We start from the raw sequence: 17,207 nt of genomic DNA, 5'->3' as shown, positions 1-17,207 counted from the left end.
AGAGCTGTTCTTTGAAAAGACTGATAATATGAGCAACTCTGCCCACGTCAACTTGACAACTTTGACAAAATGGACTGCTTCCTTTAAAAATAAAAACTAGCGCAACTCACACAATGTGAAAAAGATAACTTCAACAGCCCTTAACCATTAACGAAAAAGTGAATCTGTAATTTCAAAACTCTAAAAAGAGAAATCTCCACGCCCAGAAGAATTCTACCAAATGCTTAAAAATAATTAACACCAATTCTACACTACTTCTTCCAGGAAACAAAACAGGAAGGAACACCTTCGGACTCATTTTATGAAGCTAGTTATTTCCCTGGTATCAAAACCTGATGAAAACAGTATAAAAAAACAAAACAAAACAAAACAAAAAACTACAGACCAATATCACTCACGAATACGACACAAAAATGCTTAACAAAACAGAAGTCAGCAATAAATACAAAATAATTATTCACATGACCAAACGGGGTTCATTCCACTGGGGTTTATTCCAGGGATCCAAGACTGCCTCATACTAAAAATTAATCAATGTAATTCACCATATTAACAGGCTGAAGAAGGAAAACCATGTATTTACGCCAACTGATACAGAAAAAGCATCTGATGAAATTCAAGACCAATTCTTCAGTTTAAAAACTTTCGGAAAGACAGGAATAGAAGGAAGCATCCTCAATTGATAATGAGCATCTATAGAAAACCCTAAAGCTAACATTATACTTAATGGTGAAGGACAGAATGCTATAGTCAGTGTAATAGGCAAAAAAAAAAAAAAAAGAAAGAAAGAAAGAAAGAAAGAAAAGGCATATAAATAGGAAAGGAAGAAATAAAACCATTCAATTTTAGATAACATGATTGCCCACATAGAAAATCTCAAGAAATTCATCAAAAAAAAAAACCCACCTCAAAACACTAAGAACTAATGAGTGAGCTCTACAAGGTTTCAGGATACAAGCAAAACATTTAAAAAATCAATTGTCTAAGAAAATGAACATGTGGACACCACAATTAAAAATGTAATACCACATTCTAATCACTCAAAAAAATGAACTACTTAAGTGTTAATCTAACAAAATGTGTATGAAACCTGTGTGCTGAAAACTATACAAAACTGATGAAACTAATCAAAAAAGATAAAATAAATGAAGAGACATACTGTGTTCACTGATTGGAAACTTAACGTACTGAAGACATCAATTCTACCCCAAATTCCTATCAGATCCCAGCAAGAGTTTATGTAGATAGAGAGAAGACTATTTTAATATTAACAAAGAAAGGGAAGGGAGCTAGCTAAAATAATTTTGAAGAAGAATAAAGGAATCTAGTATCCAATTTCAAGATGTATGCAGCTATAGTAATCAAGACTGTGAAACTGGCTGGCTGAGGTATAGACATACAGATCAAAAGAACAGAAGAAATAAGACAGAAGCAGATCTACACAAATAAAGCCAACTAATTTTTGATAAAGAAGCAAAAGCAATTGAATGCAAGAGGGATGTCTTTTCTACAAACAGTGCTACAGCAATTGGACATCCACAGGCCGAAAAAAAAAAAAAAAAAAAGAACACTGACCTAAATCTCATGCCTTCTACAAAAATTAACTTGAATGAATCATGGACTTAAATCTAAAATGTAAAACCACAAAAGTTTTAGAAGAAAAACACAAAAGAAAACCTTCAGGATCTAGGACTAGGGCAGAGTTCTCAGACTTCACACCAAAAGCATGATCCATTAAAGGAAAAAACAATAAACTGGGCAGATAAACTGGACCTCATCAAAATTAAAAACTCTCATTCTGCAACAGACCCCGCTACGTGGCCAAAAAGCCTCTGAGTCAGAAAATATATTTGCAAGGCACATGTCTGAAAGAGTATTAGTATCATTAGAGAATAACTGAGTGAAAAAAGCCAATCCCAAACATTCCAATTGTATAATATTTTTGAAAGGACCAAATTACATGGAGAATAAGGAAGTAGCCGACAGGAAGGCACGGATGGAGTGGGTGTGGCTGTAGTGAGCGTGTGTGCACAAGCAGGAGGGATACTGTGGCGATGGGAAAGTTCTACATCTTGACCATATCAGTGTCAAGATCCCAGTTCCACTATTATAGTACAGTCTTGCAAGATGTCATCATTGGGAGAATCTGAGCAATCCCTCCAAGTGATCTCAAAATGAAAAGGTCAATCTAAAACATTGATAAACAACAATTTTGAGGTATTTGCTGATACAATTATATACAGCATTAACTTTCAAATCCCTACGTTTCTCTTAGGCCAACCAATTCTGCCTTTTCTGCATCACATGTTGACTTTCCCAACATTCCTCCAGAAAAAGAGGAATGTTCCTCAACTATGCACCCAAGCTTTGTCTTTTACATAACCAATACCAGGATTGGGTACACCTTTAATCTGCAAGTTCAAAATGATCTTACAGGCTTTTTGTTGAATATCCAAACCTCACTGCTAATACATACAAGGACACATGTGGAAGTTTGTCTGAACATGTGGAAGTCAGCAGAGCTGACCCAGTCAGGCACCAGCAAGCACATGCGGCCACCTCCTTGTTGGGTGATTTGTAATTATCAGTCCTCTATGCTGTTTCATTCACCCATCCTTGTGGCACTCCCACTGTCATCTGCAGGACACTGTGGGTGGGAGAGAAGCAGGATGTGGCTACTGTCATCATTCACTATGAAACCATACAAGACACAAGCGATGGCATCAGCATTCCCAGGACCAATTCTCACTACGCCCTCCCCATGGAAGCAGCACGTGCTGTCAGATCTGCCCTGCATGTTCTCAGATGAGGGTCAATACTTCACCATCTTCCTTCGTCTCTTGCAAAATGACAGCACTGAATACATGAGGCAGTGATGGGCACTGCTTTCCAAGTGCCTCTTGCTCACTCAGATGGCACAATGGCCATTTCCTGGGGCTCTAAATCCACCCAGCTCTAGTGAGCAGTCAGTGGCTGTTGAGCGCCTCACTCATTTGAAGCTGTGGGGTCCTCCCCAGTGGGTAAATGTCTTTCCAGCTAAAATTCCATTCAAATTCTCTTCCTTCTGTAAACTCATCACTGCAGGATTCACAAAGAATGAGCATGGAGGGGGCCGGGTGCAGGAGCTCATGCCTGTAATCCCAGCACTTTGGGAGGCCGAGACGGGTGGATTGCCTGATGTCAGGAGTTCAAGACTAGCCTGACGAACACACTGAAACCCTGTCTCTACTAAAAATACAAAAAATTAGCCAGGTGTGGTGGCGAGTGCCTGTAATCCCAGCTACTCGGGAGGCTGAGGCAGAAGAATCACTTGAACCTGGGAGGCAGAGGTTGTGGTAAGCAGAGATCGCACCATTGCATTCCAGCTTGGGCAACAAGAGCAAGACTCCGTCTCAAAAAAAAAAAAAAAAAAAAAAAAAGGAAAAAAGAATGAGCATGCAAGAATGTGTTCCACATTCACTCTTTCCGAATCCCGCAGTGATGAGTTTACAGAGGGAAGAAAATAATCATGCGAGTGTTACTGGCCACTGGACATTCCAGTTCTTTGAAAAACAATCTTATCAAAGAACACTGTTCTGTTCTGAAGAAGCAATCATACAAACCTATGTTTTGAGAGACGCCGTTGTTTATAAATTGTCTCTCAATAAATAAACAGTGCTTCTGGGTCTTTCAGTGGCCCTGAAAGTACACCCAGAGAGGGTGGCTGTCCCAGTTCTGGGGAACAAGGGCCCAGAAACCCTCTCGCTGAACCAGTCTCCTCACACAACGATCTTTTTACCCCAGACTGATCTGCATAGAGATCCACTATCTTCATCTCAGAAGGTGTTCCAATTGACACAAAGTGTTCTTCAAAAGCCCCAACTTGAAGACAACAGACACACTGTGCAGACGGGAAGGTGCTTCCACAAAAGAGACTTTCCAGGGAAGACTAGAAAGCAACACTGTCCTCCTGCTGACAACAGACAATTCCTTTAGAGATCTGTCATCCCAGAATGAGAGAGAAACTGAAGGAGATGAGTAGTATTCAGCCACAAAAATTTTAAAAGGGACACTAGATTCCTATGGTAGGACATCAATGAAAATGTAATCATCCAATGATAAAAGGATCAATGCAACAAGAAGAGCTAAAGATCCTAAATATATACGCACCCAATACATGAATACCCAGATATACAAGACTTATAAAGAGACCTAGATTCCCACACAATAATAGTGGGTGACCTCAACATCAATATTAGACAGAAAATTAACAACGATATCCAGGATTTGAACTCAGATCTGGAACAAATAAACTCAATTAACATTTATAGAACTCTCCACTTTAAATACACAAAATATACACTCTTATCAGTACCACATCATACCTACTTACAGGTTTAAATGGAATATTGGTTGGCTGCTTGTTTGTTATTTTCTTCCCTCATTTTTTTCATGTCTCCATTATTAAGCACAATTATAGGCATACCCATTTTTAGACTGCATTCTAGCTCAGGCAATAAAGCTACACCCCCGTTCTCTCTCCCTCTTCCTCTTTCTTCCTCTCCTTTATTCTTTTTTTTTTTAATTATTCTTTTTTTTCTTTCTTAAAAAAAAAAGAAAGAAAATGTAATTATCCACTTGGACGATTCCAGCTCAGCAGCTGAGCATGCACTGAAACGGAATAAACCTCTATGCCTTAGGATAACTGCTGTGTGGGGTCTAATTTAATTAAGTACTTCGGCTTAAAAGTAGCCCTCCAGAAGTCAATGTGATCAAGTTCCTTCAGAGATGCCAATGTGGAAATTGAAAGAACTATGCTACCAAATCAGGCATACTGAGGCAGTGGCTGGAGGATGATTTGACCTATCTCCCTCCACACATGTGAGGCCTAATGTGGTAAACTGAAGACGAGACCTTGTACTACCAAACCCTTGTTGCTTCTGTGTTCTGCCTGAAACTATCTGGATTGGAAACCTCTAGGGGTGAACACTTTGTATGAAGAGGTCACATTTAAAATAAGGATGAGAAAAAGCAGGGAGAGTTCTTGCTTTCTCGTCCAAGACGGCCTCTGTATCAGCAGGGAGGTGTCCATGGTAGAGAAGTGCTCATGCCCTGAGTGATTTTCCTAATGCTGAGTCGAGTCTGCAGGCAGAGCAGCCAGTCAGGCGAGGATAGTGGGGACTCAGTGAGCCACCCAAAACCTCTGGAAGCAGAAAACTCTAGCCCAGAAAAAAAGGTCTAGCGGAGGCTCTCCCCTCTCCTCCCATTCTGAGGAGCTTGAGTGAGAGAAGGGAGACTAGGAGGAAAGAGATGAGTTCCCGCTGAGAAGTGACACTGGGTATCTGTGCAACACCTGTATCTTGATCCTCCAGGAGCCATATGACCTCAGGAAGGAAAGTTATAGGACAGGGTGTGGTTCACAGTTCATTTCCAGGGTGGCGTCTGGAGAAGGTGTCTGCTTTCGAGCTGTTTATTTCAACGCCAGTCAGTGAGGACAGCAGTCAGAAAGACTATAAATAGAACCCAGAGCGATTTTGAAATCAGTCTACTCACACCTTACCCCACTTGCCATGAAAAAATAAAATGGTCAAAAGCAGCTGCCACTTTCCTTGCCCAGAATCCCACGATTTAATTCACAGTGAGGCCAGGAGTCTAAGACTCACCTCAAGGGGAGCTTTCCAGGATTAGCACCTCACTCCATGTCACCTTGGCACAACAAGCACACCATTCGTGCTCTATCACATGCCAACCACAGGCCACAGCCAAGAACTGGAACTCAGACAAAAACCAGGGGAAGGGCCCAAGCCTTTCCTAGGAAGGGCAGAAAACCGAAGTTCTGGCAGCGTGGCCCGAGGACACTCAGAGACCGCAACACCAGGCTGACCCTAACTTGGTAACACAAGCAGGCTCTTCAGTAAGCTGGGCCCAGCAGGCCACTCTGGGAATTTTAAATTTGTTTTAGAAAAGTCAAAGGTATTGAATCTGATAGAAAAAAATCTAAAAAAGACGAAAAGAAAACAACAACTAACAAGAAAAGTCAAATGCAGAAAGGAGGTCTGGTGGATGGTAAATCGTATTTCAAGAATACTGCGTAGGCTTTTTTTTTTTTTAGTTTAGTTTGAATTATTTAACCTCAAATTTCTTAAATTAAAATGCATTTTTAACTCTCCTCATTTAAATATATAATACTTTTGAATACCCCGAAGCTGCAGATATTAATATATCCCCTTCCTTCTTTCTTGTTTTGAATGAGGACTGGTGGGATGTTATTTCAGAAGGATCCATGGAACATTCAAGAAAGCGCAATTCCTTTGAAGGCCTGTATTTCTAAACCCTATTGAGTCCGTGGGTAACGCGAGTGACAATGGTAAGAGCACACAATGGAGGCTGGTCTTTACCATCATACTGGGCTGCTTGTGTGCGGCGGTACAGAAGTGTCCCCAGTGGTAGAGTTTTGCTTAGTGATTAAGCAGCAGAAAAAATATAGTGCATCAATTATTTCCATTTGCAACAGACATTTAAATGTACTGGGGCCAATTTGACAGTCAACGGTTACTTGCAAGCTGGCAGGGCAAAACAAACCAAAAACCCATCTTAACTTTTTCACAGAAAGAGAACAAATCATAAACTCGAGATATGAATTCATATATTTCTCAGGTATGTAATTCATTCAATCACCCTACCAGGACTGATTCTGCACCAAAAGAAATTAGAAACTGACAGAAATTAAACTGGATCCCAGGCTTCATTCCAAGGGCACCGAGCTATGGGTCACTTACTCAAGTCTTACGGTCCTGGGTAAACTCAGTTTTAATAACTTGTTGGGATATTTTAAGATAATTGCTGCATGGAGTTTGATTTAATTAATCTCAGCAGGGTTCAAAGAAGGCTCAAGAAGTCGACATGACTTCAGATGCTGTATTATTAAAAGTTGAATAAGTACGTCACCAAAAGAGGCAGAAATAGAGAAGGTTACCATTTCAAATGAAGACAAAAAAAAACCTACGTTAAGCACGTTCACAGAGAGTCAGTAGGAAAAGGGATAAAACTGCAAGCTCAGTGTTGGGCCGATGCAGTGGCTCAACATTCGCTGAATGAATAAAACAATAAATGAAAGTAGAATGAATATTCACAGCAGGACAAGAAATATAAAAAGTTCACAGATTATTTAAGATGATGTGTAGAAATACATGGTTTGTAACATGATGACATTTAGATCCTAGAAGACAGATCAGTTGTCACAGCAAGGCCAAGTCTAGAGATGGAGGTGGTGTGTGTGTGTGTGCGTGCCTGCATCCGTGTGTGTGTGTGTGTTAAAACTGGCATTTGTGTACAATCGACTGGTTAGAGAAGGCACAAAATCCTAAGGCGCCCAATTCACGTAACACTGACATTCACACTATTCACACAGAAGTATGGTACTTCACGATTTTAGAATCTGGCTGTTCCCAGAATTCAAGCTGGTACTGTTGAGAGGTGAGGAAAATGGTGCCAGGTGCTAGGGAGGCTGGCCTGCGGGGTCTATGCTCTCTGTTGGCAGCATCATCTTCTGCATCCTTGCCTGGCATCAGCTTACAGAATTAGATGTGCAGATCTACCACAATGGAGCTGTCTTACTTCCCAACTCTCAGATCAGAAAAGGGGACCACCAGGAGATATCCAAACTGGCATGCGTTCAACACGGAATGAGCATTCATTACACGATGGACATGGTGCCACTACCACCTCCTCCTATCACAGAACCACCACAGCCTCCACCACCTCACAGACACATACAAAGCACTTCCCATGTGACAGCAAGGACACTCTTCTGGCATTTTACAAGTCCAACTGATGGAATCCTCACCTGTGACAGTGGTTCTCAAACCTGACTACGCTTGAAAAGCTCTGAAAAATTTCAATGCATAGGTCATACCCCAAATCACTGATAACATTTGGGGGTGGGAGTGGGCATCCATGTTTTTAAAGACCCACTGCTAATTCCAACAAGCAGCAAAGGGTCTGAAACCCCGAGAGATGGAAACTGCTATAATCTGAATGCATGTGTCCCACCAAAATTTTTAGGTTGAAACTTAAACCCCAAGGTGATGATGTGAAGAAGTGGGGCCTTTTGGAAGTGATCAACCATGAGGGCTCCACCCTTGTGAGAAAGATTAATGCCCTCAAAAAGAGGATTAGCATTCCCTGCAAATACTAGGAGGCAGGCGTGGAGAGTAGCTGTTCAGAGCCTCCAGAAAGCATATGCTCCAAAACAGTCGCTTTCAAATATTTCTGTGGTTGAAAATCACATAGAAGGCGTGTTAAAATACAGACTGCTGGGCCCCAGCCACAGAAGCTCTAATTTAATAGGTGTGGAAGGAGCCCTAGAATTTACTTATATATCAAATCCCCAAGTGTTGCTGATGCTAGAACCACACCCTAGTGACAGACTCCGTCATGACTGACACATTTGGGGCTGTAGCAATATAGATGTTCAACGGTCTCTGGAGTCACCAAGCTGAAGCCCATGTCCTCACCTCTGCTTATGCTGTCCCCAGGAGAGAGGTGTTCCTCTGTGAGCTCCTTCACTTGCTCACTCCTCTGTTAGGATTCAGCCCAGCCTGGACTCAGCTCCTCCTCCAGGAAGCCTTCCTGGATCTTTAAACCCTCATCTTCTCCCCTAACTGACCGCCACATTCACTATTTTTCAGTGCTTTGCTTTTACATATGGGCCTCTCCCTCTAGACAAGAATGTGAGTCTCTTCGTGAAAAGAGGGGCTGTTTCTGATCAATCTTTCCATCTTCAGCATCTAATACACAAAAGATACACAATAAGTATTACGTATACATGTATGCTTACAAACCATCATGAAGTACCACCAGTATTACAGTTGTAACAGCAGAACCTACAAATCCACATAAATTCCTAAACAGGTGATTCCTGATGGATGAGAAAGAGTTTATGCGTTCCAGAAGAGCACTCCACCCCACAGGAAAGGTGGAAGCGGAGCACATTTCTAAAGCAGAGGCTATTTTTCTTTCAGGTGTAGAGTCCCAACATATAAGCCGGGTGTGTTTAGAAGTACAGGTGCAAGTTGTTTAGGACTTGGGGCACCTTTGCCTATCTCTACATCACCCATAGTGACTACGGGCTAGGGCCTCAGCTCAGAACCCTGTGTGATGGGACTGAACTGCCACATTAACACTCAAGCACAATGGACTGCTCACTGTCCCTATCACACAGAGCAACATTTTCTGCGGAAGTGTGATCAAAGTTCCGACCTGCAATACCACAAACGCATCTCATCGCCAGCCTCCTGCTCTCACTGGAATAAGACAATAAAAGCCTGCCTTCCCCTTGCACCTGTCCAGACAGTGAGCAAAGCTGTCCCCTTTCCTGCTGCTAAAGTTGTGGTGGGGTGAGTGGGGGCTTGCAACTGGGAAGGGCTGAGAGAGGAGAGGAGGGCAGAAGAGTAGGTGGCCCAGGGACCCAGGAAGGCAGCTCACTTCCCTCCACAGAAACTCTCCAGTCTGGCCATTATGGACATGTGCTCTACTTTTCTCTAAGGGGAGCTTGCCAGTCTTAGTAAACAAGGCCTGCTCTGGTATGAATGGGGGTGGAGGGGAAAGGTTGGCCCTTCCCCTCTCAGGGATTGGACAGGTAGAGTCCTCTTGGAGGGTGCAGATGGATGCCAGTGGGTCTTCAGGACAGACCTGGCAGGCTGGGGCTGGAGATAACTCTGAGGCAGGCACAGGATCCCTGAAGTGACAATATCTACGCTCTCATAACTCCACAAAGACCAGGGCAGTCGTGCTTCAGGGAAATGGGCAGAAGGGGCTACTGACAAGGAAGTCAGATCCTTTAAGGTCCTGGTTCACTGAAGCAACAATCCCATTTCCAAGATGCTGGAACATTGACGACCACAGGACAGTCCTTACCTGTGTCCACCCAAGCTGACGTCCTGACCGCAGCACACGGCCACAACCACATACGTATGTAAGAAACACAGAGGCCATTCTTGCATCTGCGGTGCTGCCACAGCTCCCCAGGGTTCTCCCAGGCACGGAGGGCATCGTCCACAACCCGCAAGTGAGAGCAAAGGCTGGACCGGGAACGCCTCTGAGCCCTCAGACTCGCATCCCCCGATGCCCTCGTCTCTCCTCTCTGGCTTCACCTTCAGTTCAGCACACAGGAGCCGTCAATGTTGTGAAAGGCTCTGTGGTGTCATTTCTGCCTCAGGGAGTTACAGGTTACAGGGAAGACAGACACACAGAGGGATGCACATGGATCTCCTAAGCCAGGCAGCCTGGGGTCCAGTCTCAGCCTTGCTACTTACTATGGGGCTCTGGCCACAACAACTTCCCTGAACCTCCATCTCATTTAGGGAGCACTGAAAGTTAACTTGCTCCACAGCTACAACCATCCTCACCTAAACCACAGAACACGGAGGACACCTTGCACAAATGCTTCCTCCCTTCTCCCCAGGATGGTACCTGATAACCCATCTCATCCCAGCAGGAAGGGGTGAAGCTGTCACACAGGATGCCTGCCTCAGGGCATCAGGGTTGCATTTTGTCACGACAGGCTGATGTGGAGGACGTGGGCGTCACAACTCAACAATATCTTGTAGGTCTCCTGGGGGAGCCAGAAGAGGCATTAAACAGGGAAGGAGCAGAGGCAGCAGCAAGGGAGCTTCGTGGAGTCCAGAGAAGGGTGTGGGCACAGTAGAGGCCAAGAGAGAAACGGCAACCGACTCCACGCTCTGCCTTCACTGCTGTTTCATTTGCTATGCAAAGATGAAGAAAATCAGGCAAGCCCTCTGTGCCAATGCACTTCTCTCCATGAATGCAAAATACAATTAAACATTCCAGTACCGATTTTCAAATTGCCATGTATTCTATGGTTTCCCTCTAGGAAGCCATGTACCTTTGGTGTTCCTTCCTGGTGTTTCAGAAGTAATAGTTCTTTCTAAAACATTTGAATGTATACTACTGCGATGTTACAATCCCATTTATGCTATTACATGTCTCATAGGCAAACTTTTTTTTAAATGTTTAGCTTTCAGACAGAAAAAAAGGAAAGCACTGATGAGTTCCCCTTCTAAGTGAATCCTTCCAACGTCTCTTAGCTCAGGGGAAAGAAAGGAGAAAGAAGCTTTGTTGCCTTCAGCAGCAAATAGAGAGGTCAACCCACCAAGCTCTAAGGCCAGGCATCAAGCCCTGAACCATAGAGGCCTTAGAGCCAACTCTGTCCTGCTGCTTTCCCTTCAATATGTCATTTTATTTCCCTGGACCACGGTTTCCTTATCTGTAGACTGTAAGGTCCCTTTCAGCTATCAAGGTGCATGCTCTGCCTCAGTATCTGTAAAGTAGAAAAAACACTTGCCTCCAACTCTTAGGAAGGCAAAGACTAACAAATGTTTTGACAAGACTTTAAGATTACATAATGAAATGAATATAAATAAGACTCATACAGTCAAACAGCTAACAGAGACCACAAAGATGTGCCCAGCTCAAGTGAAATGGAACATGCGATGCACAGGAGGAGACAGCTGGCAGTGGTCTTTTTTGTTTTTTAATTCAGCTTTTTTAGAGACAGAATCTCATTCTGTTACCAAGGCTGGAGTGCAGTGGCAAAATTATAGATGGCTCACTGCAGTCTCAACCTCCCAGGCTCAAGTGATCCTCTCACCTCTGTCTCCTGAGTACTTGAGACTACAGGTGTGTATGCCATCACACCCAGTTGATTTTTTATTTTTCAGAGAGACGGTCTTGCTACGTTGCCAAAGCTGATCTCGAACTCCTGGGCTCAAGCAATCCTTCCACCTCGGCCTCCCAAAGTGCTAGGATTATAGGCATGAGCCACTGTGCCCGGCTGGGTAATTTTTATGCATCTTTTTTTTTTTTTTTTTTTTGAGACAGAGTTTCGCTCTTGTTACCCAGGCTGGAGTGCAATGGCGCGATCTCGGCTCACCGCAACCTCCGCCTTCTGGGTTCAGGCAATTCTCCTGCCTCAGCCTCCTGAGTAGCTGGGATTACAGGCACATGCCACCATGCCCAGCTAATTTTTTGTATTTTTAGTAGAGACAGGGTTTCACTATGTTGACCGGGATGGTCTCGATCTCTTGACCTCGTGATCCACCTGCCTCGGCCTCCCAAAGTGCTGGGATTACAGGCTTGAGCCACCGCGCCCGGCCATGCCACTTTCTTTAGGACTTCCTGTGGCTAAGAGGGAAAGCAGGCTGACAACGTGGATGAGCTGACAGCCCAGGCGCGGGCCCAGGCTTTCTGAAGGATCAGGCATTAGGTTTTCTCCACGCACTGTCCTACAGGTATAGAATGTGTGTCCTCCACTGGTGTACATTGCAGACTAAATAAAACATGTCAAATAACGACCTCCTTTCCAAAGCTGAACTGTAGGCATGCCTGAGTTGAAGAGGTCACACGGCAGAGAAGCGCCACTGTCCGGTGAGAAGAGGGCCTCCACTGCTAGGCAGGGGCAAGAAGGCACGCCGGTTACCTCCTCCGAGCCTCCCTTTTCTCATCTGCCAAACGGATCAGTAGTAGATCCTACATTACAGGGACGTGCGGAGGATTTTAAATGAGTACTGACCCACCTAAAGCCCTCGGAACAGTGCTTGGCACACATCCAGAGTTCGGTAAATGCTCCCTATTATCAATATTCACATTATTCAAGAACTATACAGAGGATAAGACTTCAGTAAGAAAACAATCCGGCAGAAGCAGTGGGGAGCTTCAGAGGGGAGGGTCCTGAAATCGAGTCCCGCCGCAGAAATGCAGCTGCTGTTCCTCGCCTGACACTTGGAGACATTCGGAGAAAAAGCCATCAGCAAGGTGACAGAGGGCAGACTTGAAGGAGCACAAGGAACCCAGGGATGCTGATGGAGCATGGAAAACCGCAGCAGAAGGCACCGAGGCAAGGAGTGCCCTGCAGGCGGGGCAGGCTGTGGCTGGGCAGAGTGCCAGGGAGAAGTAGAGCAAAGGGAAGAAATCACCTGCGGGAGAAATATGGGGCAAGAAGGAAGAAACCCTCACGTGCACAGGAGCGCAATAAGGAAGGAGATGGGAGAACTGGCTGGAGGCAGATGGCAGACGTGAGGGCCAAGGGCAGACGTCCCCAAACTACGGCCCGCATGCGGCCCCCTGAGGCCATTTATCCGGCCCCCCACCGCACTTCAGGAAGGGGCACCTCTTTCATTGGTGGTCAGTGAGAGGAGCACAGTATGTGGCGGCCCTCCAACGGTCTGAGGGACAGTGAACTGGCCCCCTGTGTAAAAAGTTTGGGGACGCCTGCTATAAAGGATGGGAGGGGGCAGGGAACAGGGAGGGTGCATGACTAACAGGCATGAGAATAATGCAGTGAGGCAGTTTGCAAGACAGTGGAGAGGGTCATAAAAAAAAAAAAGAGGGAGCCGGGCGCGGTGGCTCAAGCCTGTAATCCCAGCACTTTGGGAGGCCGAGGCGGGTGGATCACGAGGTCGAGAGATCGAGACCATCCTGGTCAACATGGTGAAACCCCGTCTCTACTAAAAATACAAAAAATTAGCTGGGCATGGTGGCGCGTGCCTGTAATCCCAGCTACTCAGGAGGCTGAGGCAGGAGAATTGCCTGAACCCAGGAGGCGGAGGTTGCGGTGAGCCGAGATCGTGCCATTGCACTCCAGCCTGGGTAACAAGAGCGAAACTCCGTCTCAAAAAAAAAAAAAAAAAAAGAGGGACTTTGTCGAGAAAGATTGGGGGGGGAAGAAGTAAGATTTCTGCGCCTGTTAGGAAAGGGAATAAAGGACAGCAAATCGCGGGGAGACCGGGAGGGGTTCACAGGGAAGAAAACGAGAGGCAGAAAAAGACGACGACGGGTACAGAGAAAACCCTCGAGGGGGAGCTGTATAACATACGGCTATGGGAAGACTTGGGAGTAAGGGCTGAGTACATTCACAGTAGTATTCTATTTATCCACATCCCTATGCAATGCTGGGAAGCAAGTGACCCACAGGGTTTGTTTGCTTCACTTGGTTTGGTTTTCCTGCCCTTGGAGGGAGGGGAAATTTGCTCAAGCTCTGTAACCTTGCAGTCAGATGAGTGGCCCAGCCCAGGTCACCCGAGCTCCCCCTGACGCTGGCAGCAGCCTGGGCTTCCACCTGCCCTGGGCGGGAGTACCAATTCCCCTATCTCCTTCACAGAATGGGACCAAACCGACTCCGCGAATGCATTCCCTCCAGTCCACAGACAACAGGCACCGGGTCCCCAAATCCTTTCCCTGGAATGAGACTCCGCTGGGGCCTAGAGAAACTTGCTTTCTAAACTAAGCTCTCCAACCGCATCACTCCCGGGTCTCCCGGAGGTACCGGCCAAGCCGCCCGAAGAAGCAGAGCGACCCCCGGCTATGCCGCGCCAGGCTACCCAGCCACCGCCGCCCCCGGAGGCCAGGCCCCGCGAGCTAGGAGCGCGAGGTGAACTTACAGGACGACCTCCCTACAGGATGGAAACGGCCTTTTGCGAGAACACCATGTGCACGTCCTCCGGGAGGTAGTGCCGGGTGGCACAGAGGGCGCAGAGCCGCTGCCGGGCTGGGGGCGGGAGCAGGGACCCAACAGGTGAGCAGCCCGGCAGGCTCCGACGGCGGGGGAAGGAGCTGGGAGCTGGATATCCCCAAGCCCGAAGCAGTCCACTGGGGGCTCAAGTCCTCCCGCGATTCTAAATTAACACCCCGCGCCCGCGCCGCCCAGCAGAGCCGCGGCCCGACGCTGTCCTACCTCCCACGGCGCCTCTCGGCGGAGCCTCCAAAGTCAGCGCGTCCAGCACGTCCCGGCCTTCACAGCCGGCTCCGGGGCCGGCGGCGCGCCGAGGCTGCCGCGCTCCCGGTGCCCGGGCTCCAGTGTGCTCGCTCGGAGCTGGCGGCCGCGGGAGAAAGCGCGGCACAGACTCTGCTCCCGCGCCTGGCCACACACTCCGCCAGGCCACGCCCCGTCCCCGACCCCCAAGGCCACGCCTCATCCAGGGTCCCCCCCCGGCCACGCCCCCATCCCGGCGCTTCCTCCGCTCAAGCCACGCCCCGTCTAGCTCATTCCCGCAGGCCCAGCCCTGGGACCAGCCCACAGGCACCACCCACAGAAACCCGTCAAAAACAGCTCCCCGGCTGGGGGCGGAGTCTCACTCTCGTAATCCCAGCACTTTGGAAGACCGAAGCGGGCGATCACCTGACGTCAGGAGTTTGAGACCAGCCTGGCCAATATGGTGAAACCCCCTCTCTACTGAAAATACAAAAATTAGCCCGGCGTGGTGGCAAGTGCCTGTAATCCCAGCTGCTTAGGAAGCTGAGGCAGGAGAATCGCTTGAACCCGGGAGGCGGAGGTTGCAGCGAGCCGACAATGCGCCACTGCACTCCAGCCTGGGCGACAGAGCCAGACTCCGTTTTAAACAAACAAAAACCGTTCCCCACAGCCACCAGCCAGCCCACACTCCTAAGGGCGGGAGGAGTCGTCTCATCGCCCGGGCAACCGCGCCCCACTGCCCATTCACCTCACCTCTGCCTGGGCCAGGAGTTCACTCCTTGTGAAAGGAAAACGCAGGGTAAGGATTTTTAAACCTACCCACTTCTAGACTGTTTCAGTAAACCAACTTAAAGAGCTATCACCTTGCTTGTGAGGCTCAAGGCCTAATCATTAATTGACACGAAAACCACACAGGAGAAATGAACCCTGTGCTGGGATCCGTGCCTCAGTGCTCCATGTTCCCTGATAGGCAGCTAATGGAATTCATAAAATAAATGCATGCTTTCTAAAAAAAATACAGTATTTTACATGATTCATTGAGTGGCCAGCACTATTATTTATAAATGTGTATTTTATAGTCAAAGAACAATACACACAATGTGTAAACTAAAAAACATAAAAAATTATACTACCTAATGAAAAGTTAAAGGATATTGAAAAAACTCTCTATAATACTATAATGGTGGCTTCATGTCATTACACATTTCTCAAAACTCATAGAATGTACAGCATGTGGCGTGAGTCTCCAGTAAGACTTCATCGATCTTCACGTACCAACATGGGCCCATCAATTCTAACACATATGCCACACAAATGTAAGATGTCCGTAAAGGAGCTGTTCCTGGAGGGAGGGGCATGAGAGAATGCACCAGAACTCCGTGTACTTTCCGTTCCTGTTTTCTAAACCTAAAACTGCTCTAAAAATAGTGTATTAATTAAAACACACGCCAATATTAATGATGATTATCTGTGGGTGGTGGAAATATGGGCAAATTTTATTTAATTCTTTGAATTGTTATTAAAATTACCCACAGTTTCAACAATGAGCATGTATTTTTAAAGCAGGCAAAATATAAAAACTAAACCTCAGGCCAGGCACAGTGGCTGGCGCCTATAATCCCAGCACTTTGGGAGGCCAAGGCGGGTGGATTTCAAGGTCAACTGATTGAGACTATCCTGGTCAACATGGTGAAACATGGTCTCTACTAAAAATACAAAAAGTAGCCGGGCATGGTGGTGCATGCCTGTACTCCCAGTTACTCAAGAAGCTGAGGAAGGAGAATCGCTTCAACGGTGGGGGCAGGGGCGGAGGCTGCAGATTGTGCCACTGCATTCCAGCCTGGCGACAGAGCAAGATTCTGTCTCAAAAAAAAAAAAACAAAAAAACCCAAACCTTGGAAAATTTCAGAAACATAGTATGAGGGGCTAATATCATTGACTCTTCCATTTTATTTCTACTTTATAAAAAATCTGCATGAAGCCCTCACAAATGCTAAAATGAAATCTATGAATGTGCTTTCCCTTAGTATACTATCATGGTCTAAACTGAGGAGTGTTTATTATCTTTAGAATTAGCACGAATCTGAGAAGCAGATTTTAATTTTTCTTAAAAAAATTGTTTCAAAAGGTTATTTATAACTGCCTACTTGGAAACCACTCAATACTTACATGCAATACTTTTTATAGTGAAGAAAACACTATATTTAAAACCACATCCTTCAGAAGAAACAGCTGGCCCTCAGATGAATGGATTTCTGTGGAGTCATAACAATTGGGCCTGAAGACCCCCCACGTCCTTGAGACCCTATACAATCCCTGGGCAAGCACTAGACCTTGGTGAGTCTCAGCTTCCTCATCAGTGAGCTGGTGACAGTGGCAGCTTGCTCAGCACTGGATGGAGAATAAAAAACAGCCCATGTAAGACTCTTGGTATCAACTTAGCACATACAGGTGATGC

General features: G+C 46.1%; 1 protein-coding gene across 4 annotated transcripts in view; it reads right to left on the bottom strand.

The window, feature by feature from the left end:
• Positions 1-17,207, bottom strand: part of SPATA13 (spermatogenesis associated 13) — a 315,048-nt gene that overhangs the window by 136,456 nt on the left and 161,385 nt on the right. Inside the window, exon 1 of one of the 4 annotated variants that reach the window (XM_003919747.4) lies at positions 14,732-14,939. The exons of the other annotated variants lie outside the window; for them this stretch is intronic. The gene's annotated coding sequence lies outside the window, so the exon portion shown is untranslated. Of the gene's footprint in view, positions 1-14,731; positions 14,940-17,207 lie in introns of those variants that run through there. 4 annotated transcript variants of the gene reach the window in all.

This window comes from Saimiri boliviensis, chromosome 16 (assembly GCF_048565385.1).
Source record: "Saimiri boliviensis isolate mSaiBol1 chromosome 16, mSaiBol1.pri, whole genome shotgun sequence".
In the NCBI taxonomy this organism is placed as follows: domain Eukaryota; kingdom Metazoa; phylum Chordata; class Mammalia; order Primates; family Cebidae; genus Saimiri; species Saimiri boliviensis.
This window is presented reverse-complemented; position numbering and strand designations above follow the sequence as displayed.